Genomic DNA, 7,793 nt, shown 5'->3' on the forward strand with positions numbered 1-7,793 from the left:
GCAATGCTGTATTAGAACAAAAAAGGTTAGTTTTCTATTTGAAACTTCTCAATTTTATTACAACAAAAGTCCAATTTCCACCTTCCAACTAGCATCTTATATTAGTACGATTTTCAAGCCTGAACTATAAAATCGGATATCAGAGATCATCCAGCTGTGGAACCAGATGAACATAGTCTTTCAGGTTGTTTTCTATTTCTTCATAATTAGAAAATTATAGTTTGATATTAAAAAATAAAAATCAATTCATTTAAACTAAAAAATGACAATGATACTATTTTTTCCAAAAATACAACCTACGTCTTGGTGCTTTATTCAGAGCTATTTAGATTTTATATACTGAAAAGATGATAGGTGTCACTACAAGCAAAAAAACAAGTAACATAAAAATTAAATTTAAATAACTGATAAATATAATACCAACAGACGCGTTACCAGTTTCATATATTTTTTATATAAAATATATATTTATAATACTCTAAACTAATTTTTAATTCCTATACAAGGTAAAACCACCCTAGGGGGTAATTTTCCAAATTTCAACAGTTGAATAGTCTTCTATGTCTGCTTTATAGTTGAAGGTTGGAGATCAGGCTTTCATGGTAGTTGAAGGGTGCCCTTTTTTCTTCTTATTATTACTAATTTGATACTCTTTTTGGAACATCCACAATAATCCTCTAGAGATGTTCTAGAAAAATGATAAACTCTATAAATTTTCCAAAAAATCCAAAACCATCTAGCCATCAATCACATACTTCATTCATCGTTGATAATAATAGCAATTAGATCTATTATGCTGTATAAAAAATGATCACCTCTGCTATTGAAAATTAGTCTAAAATAACTCACCAACACACCCTAACATAGATGTGTCCTAACACATGTTTAATAAAATTGGAGACTTTGCATTCTCACAAATGCTTAAACGTGGAAGTTTAAATCGGTTTCACTAGCATTGATGCATGGTGCCAAAACAATTGCAGCAAATCCGAGCTGTTAGTGGATTTTTAGTAGGGACATGTCCATCATATTTATCATCATGAGTAAAGTGCAATCCCAGTCCTACAACATGTAACACTTTGTCATATCAGTCCATAAACTCGCAAAATGCACATTAGGCCCCTAAAAACTATTTGGGCCTCGTTTTCCTTGAATCGAATGCCACCGCATGTCATGAGTTGACGAGGCTCTGCCACTGTGCCAGCTTATGTCGCTTCGAAGAGTGATGAGCCTTATTAACTTCCATAGAAACCCCTTGATGTATCATGCCTCTCATTTCTTCCCTACTACCCCCTCCTTGCTCGTCGTTAACCTTGTTGACGGTGACGAGACCGACTAGGGTGGGCCTGGAGGCGACAACCAAAGAGCATGGTGGAAAAGCATGTCAAGGATAATAGCAGTGCGGAAGAAATTAACACAAAGCTAGAACAATGTACGACTACAACATGGAAGGATGGTGGTTAGAAAGGGAGTGGAGAAGCAGCGCCGAGTACGATGAGTTAATCTCTTTCACCACAATTTTAGTTCTAGGATTAGGCATATTGAAAGTGTAGCACCAGGTGGATGTTACCACAGGAAAACTTCAATTTGGAATATGAGATCATGGATTTGGGGAAAAATTCTAGGGTTTTCGCACAATTGGTTATAGCTAAGGTTGTGGCTTTGTGTGTCTGTAATGTAGGTACTAGTAGAGAGGAATTCTCTATAGAGGTTCATCATGGGGCTCTGTTTTGGTCATCTAAGGAATTATGTGGGTGAGAAAGTTGACTGGTTTGATAGGATTAAGGGGGTACATGGTCGCCTCTATGGTTTGAGGACTTTGTACAACAGCTAGGATATGACAAGAACCCAAGTATCATGTTTTATCAGTTGTTACCGGGGAATATACTAGCTGATGGACTGAGATTTATTGCATCTGATTCATTTTTAGAAAAAGGAATATATTTCAATATTCCAGGCTCTACATGAAACTATACATATAGTTGTATGTTATTACACACAAGTACGTCCCAAGCTCAAAGAAAAGAAATCAGGTCTCAAACACAAGTCCAAAATCACCGAAAAGCAATTCTATTGCTAACAGACCATCCATTTGAGGCAAAAATCTCCACAGACGTGGTCTCAATCACATGACAACCCATAAGAACGTGAGGTCGGTCGTCATCCTTATGCTGCAATGCACAAAAACGGATCCAGTGAGTTCCTCGGAAGATAACCTGCAGAGGAGTAACAGCTCGAAAGTTGTTAAAAACCATGTCATTTCTACTTAACCAAATTGTCCAACATAAGGCAAATGCTCCAACCAAAATTTTGTACATAAGTTCCTTGTTAATCTCATTTAACCACCCATTAAACATATGAAAGATGCTCACAGGCGGTGAAATATTAAAAGAAACTTGTACAATCCTCCAGATAATTCTAGCCATTTGACAATCAAAGAAAAGATGTTGAATGGTTTCATCCAGACTACAAAAACAACACTTTATACTTCCCCTCCATTGTCGACAAGCTAGATTATTTTTTATTAGAATTACTCCTTTTTGTAAATACCAGATAAAAATCTTAATTTTTAAAGGCAGCCTTAACTTCCAGATCAAATTTTTGCGAGGTGCAGGTAGACGAGCAATCAACATTCTATACATGGATCGAACTGTAAAGTGACCATTTTGTGTTAGAGACCAAAAAAATGTATCTTTCTGATCTGTTAATTGAACACAATTTTTGCTACTAAATTGTGCCAAGCTTGTAAATTGTTGCCAATTAAAGATCTACGAAAGGCCACATTCAAAGGATTCGATCGAAGAACCGTTGCTACCGTCGCACTCTTCTTCTGCACAATGTTATACAGGGATGGGTATTGATATTTAAAGGGGGTGTTATCTAGCCAAGCATCCTCCTAGAATCTAGTCTGTGACCCATCCCCCACTTTGAATTTGCCCATCCTCAAGAGATCATTTTTGGCCTTCATAAGACCCGACCAAAAGTGAGAATCGCCAGGCATGTGTTCAACTTGTGTGATGGTTTTGTGTCTCAAATACTTATTTCTAAGGAGTCGTTGCCAAATGCCATCCTCACTGATGAGTTTAAATACCCATTTACTAAGTAAGCATCTATTCTATAAGTCTAAGTCTAAGATTCCTAACCCTCCTTGCTCCTTAGGTGTACACAGTATCTCCCATTTTGTCAGTCTATATTTTTTTTATGTCCATCGCTCTGCCAAAAGAATCTAGATCTGTAGTAATCTAGTCTTTTAAGGACGCCACGAGGAACCTCGAAGAAAGAAAGCATAAACATTGACAAATTGCTAAGGACAGAGTTAATAAGAACCAACCGACCACCAACAGAAAGCATCTTTCCTTTCCATCCACTCAATTTTTTCTGGAATCTCTCCTCCACTGTTTTCCCATCCAAGTTTCTAAGTTTTCTGTGGTGCATTGGTATACCAAGATATCTGAAAGGAAGGGTCCCTATATCACATCTGAAGATTTGTGAGTATTCCCTTCCTAATTCCCTAGCTTCACCATAACAGAACATCTCACTTTTATGAAAATTAATCTTAAGGCTTGACAATTGCTCAAAGGCATATAGCAAGAGCTTCATGTTCTTGGCCTCTTCTAGATCATTTTCCATAAATAGAATTGTGTCATCCGCATATTCAAAATAGATAAGCCATCGTCCAAAAGGTTTGGAACCAGACCTCTAAGCAGCCCATTGTGCTTCGCCCGTGCAATTAAAATGGCTAATACATCTACAAAATATTGAAGAGAATAGGAGATAAAGGATCTCCTTGTCTAACACCATTTTTTGTTTGAAAGAAGTGCCCTACATTATCATTAAATTTTATTCCTACAGACCCTTTCGAAGTGGTTTGCTCGATCCAAGCGGCCCATTTAGGTGCAAAACCTTTCATGCGCAAAGCCTGTTGCAGAAAAGGCCACTTCACCTTGTCATAAACCTTTTCAAAATCTAGTTTAAGAATGACTCCACTTTTCTTTTTTCTATGCAATTCATAAATCGTCTCATGAAGAACAACTGCACCCTCCATAATAAATCTACCCGGTAAGAAAGCTGTTTGGGAAGACCTAATTACCTTTTGGGCTACTAGATTAATTCTATTGGTGAGAACCTTTGTAAAAATTTTAAAACTTACATTCAACAAACAAATTAGCCTGTACTGTTGAATCATGGTCGCCTCAGCTTTTTTTGGCAGCAAAGTGATCACGCCAAAATTGAGACAATGCAAGGGTAAAGTTCCTTGATGGAACTCATTGAAATGCGCCAAAAGGTCAGGTTTTACTATGTCCCAAAAGTGCTGATAAAATTCAGCTGGGAACCCATCCGGCCCAGGTGCCTTATTGTGTTCCATCTGAAAAATAGCCTCTCTAATCTCATTTTCACTAAAAGCAAACGAAAGAATTATCCAAGTCAGAGACCTGAGAAATATCCTCAATATGAGTCTCATCTAAAGTGAAATGATTACTTTCAGGAGATCCAAACAAACCCTTATAATAATTTGTGATACAAGTTTTTAAGTTCTCATCGCCCACTATAACACCTTCCTCCTGTTCTAGTTGGTAGATTCTAGTTTTGCGATATCTACCATTTGCAAGTAGCTGAAAATATGTTGTATTGTCATCCCCATGTACTAATCTTTTGGCTTTAGATCTTTGGAGCCAGTACAGCTCCTCTTCTTTAAGCAACTTGGTTAGCTCAGAATGTAGACAACTTTTATACTCAGCCTCTTGTGGTGATAACAACATGTTATGGCCTTAGTGGTTTGGTAAGCCGGTCAGGCCGGTTCCGCCGGGAAGCCCGATCAAGATCGAACGAATGCTCGCACAGGAGACCTGGTCAAGCCAAGTGCATTGTGGGTTCCTCCACATTGGTGGGCCACCTCGGACATCCACAAATGCTATCAAGATGAAAGAAGAACAATAAGTACATGCGTTGGAAGAGCTACAATTTGGAAAGGATAAAAAAAGGAATAGATTGGCTTATGTTTGATCAATTAGATATCCTCAATCAGCCATGGATTTTATATTTATAAGGAGGAGAGATCTTACCCTATTAGAAGTCTAAACTCATACAAATTCTGTGTCAAAATACAACTCCTAACTTTGATGTCACAACTAAAACCATGAATGAATAGAATTAGAAGATAATGCTAAAACTTCGATATCCAATGAGACAGTCTCAACTCATTATCACCATTGTAAAAATGCTTAAAAAATTTATGCGCTAGATGATAAAATATATGAATAGAATTAGGAGATAATGTTAAAAACCATGAAAAGGAAATACTAGATAATGACGGAGGAATCATTCTAATTTTAAATGATCAAGACTACCACGACTATCTAATTATGAAGTAAATTGGCTAACATGCTCCCATGTGGTTCTACTATCATGCCCAGTGAATTTAGTAAATTCTGGCTCCTTAAAATTTTAGGGATATGGTTTAGTACCAAAACTCACATGAAAAGATTTTTTACACACAATTCTTTTGTTAAGCTCTATGCTGAAAATTTCTTTGAACATAATAGCCAAATCTCTCTTATATTTTTGAAGCTGTTGATCATAATAAGGATCATTAGACTTTTGCATATTAGAATTATTGGTATTTGGCAAATGATGTAGTACATGATATACTAGCAATTGGTTCAGGAGATAACTTATTTATAACCAAAAGCACCAGAACTGGTCAGGCTGGTTGAATGTAGACTATTTTGACCTTCAAATTGTTCAACGACATGCCAAATTGAGGTAACAGTGTTGCCAATGCCCCCGAAACCAAATCCAAGAAAAATAACTTTAATCCATGCAACTCAAGACAAATGCAAATTATTAGATCAAGGAACTTGTAGAAAATGTGTCCATGATATTCCCATTCCCATCTAGCATCACCATGAATCCAGCACCATTGTGGCGATGGAATTCGCTCAAGGTGACGAGTGGGAGGTCCAGCTTCTTGCGCTGTACCATGGATGACCTTGAACTTACCAAGTTTAGTTTCCTGAAAGCTATGGAGACAGGGAAGTGGCAGAACAATGATTGCGCTAGTTGTGGAAGCTCTTGAGCAATGTTTATTTGAGAGCCTAGGGCTTGACTAAACATTGCAGCATTTGTTGACCCTTCATCCATGTAAATACTATATGCCATCGCACGTCACGTGTATACATTGTGTGTAACAAAAATGAGACCCAAACAGTGTTTAAGGGTCCAAATGCATGAATTGTGTGTACAGGGCCGGGATCTAGAGGCCATATCATTACATGAATTGTCCTTCTCTTTCTCTTTATCATAGCAGACAACTACACGAACAAGTGCAATCTCTAAGTACATGATCTCCTCATCAACACCTACATGCTCATTCTCCGGCAACGAGGTTGCAAAGATAGCTATCCGCATCTTGTTGTTCCTAGGCTGCATTTGCACATTAGTATTCCACTCAGTTATTGGTTCATACGGTTAAGAGGGATCACATATTACAATGAACATCTGCACAACCTTTGACTTAGAGTGCTTCTCAAATATAGCCATCAAATCTTGATCAGATTTTACTTCTGGATAGATTCTCAAATATAGCCATCAAATCTTGATCAGATTTTACTTCTAGATAGATTTCCAGAACATCATCATAGTACTGAATATGTGCAACTTCTAAATAACTTAGCGGATACTTCTCCACAATTGATTCAACAATATCCATATAATTGGCCAAGTCAGAATCAAAAAACTTCTCAAACCAGAAACATTTGATATCCTTTGTAGTCTTTTTTTAGGTTGCCAATCAATCTAATTTGTAGTAAGTAAGATGTATTTGGATCCATCCTGTTACATAAACCAATAGTCCAATGCATGAGCATGGCTACAGGGCACCTACTCCAACTTCTCTACTTAGGAATAACATAGTGTTCGTAAACTTACCCTTCTGGCCATTCATGCCGCGCCTCCTGTGAGGCCGACTCTGTAGGCGTGCCCAAGGTTAAGCTTGCAGTTGCACCGTGGCCCAGACAAATAGTTGTCCCTGAGGTTGAGCCGTAGAGGCATGCCCCCATGAACGCAACAACTCGACTGGCAGGAGGCCCACCACTGGCCGCACCAAGATGGCGGATGGCAGGCGCGCCCCCGCATGCACCTGCCAGGCCGATGGGGCTCGTGTCGCCGGCCGCAGCAGTCAAGCCGCTAGCCCGATTGCAATAGCCATACCGCGGAGGCCCGTGCCCCCAGCCGCACCACCATCGCTGACCACAGCAGCCATGACGCCGAGGGTCACACTGCCGGCCACATCCACCGCCGGGGCACCGACGCCCACACCTCTAGCCGCAGCAGGACCTCCACCCGGATCTAGATTTGCACCGTCGCCGTCCATATTCCGCCGTTGCCACCAGTCTAGGGTTGCAGCCTTGCAAGACAGAGATAGGGGGATAGGGAGAAGGGACTGAGAGAAGAGACGGACGCCTGCTTTTTTTTTTTCGATCGAGTGCCTGTTTGGCTGGCCATCCTTCTTTCCTTTGGCCAAGGGTAATTTCATCCGTTCACAAAAAATCTAACAAGTCTAACTGTATTTTGGATGGTAGGACCTAACAGAAGTGACGGTAGTAGTGTCATGTAAGACATAAATTTTAGAGGTGGTGTTTAATAGGGAAGTTCAAAAAAAATAAGTGTCGTGGAAGGAAGCACTCATTTTAGTGGTATCAACGAAAGAGATATTTATGTGAAAATAAGTTACTTAATGATTAAAATGAGGAGGTAAGATTGAAAAAAGTGGGCTGAACATGGTTAGAAGTCTT

General features: G+C 39.1%; 1 long non-coding RNA gene across 1 annotated transcript; it reads right to left on the reverse strand.

Moving 5' to 3' along the window:
- Positions 1-6,121: 6,121 nt before the first annotated feature.
- LOC120669784 lies at positions 6,122-7,442 on the reverse strand. The gene is made up of 2 exons (XR_005672802.1): positions 6,928-7,442; positions 6,122-6,423 (listed from the first exon to the last, which is right to left on the reverse strand). It is a non-coding gene; the product is annotated as an uncharacterized LOC120669784 (long non-coding RNA).
- Positions 7,443-7,793: the final 351 nt, after the last annotated feature.

This window comes from Panicum virgatum, chromosome 4N, assembly GCF_016808335.1.
Source record: "Panicum virgatum strain AP13 chromosome 4N, P.virgatum_v5, whole genome shotgun sequence".
NCBI classification, from domain to species: domain Eukaryota; kingdom Viridiplantae; phylum Streptophyta; class Magnoliopsida; order Poales; family Poaceae; genus Panicum; species Panicum virgatum.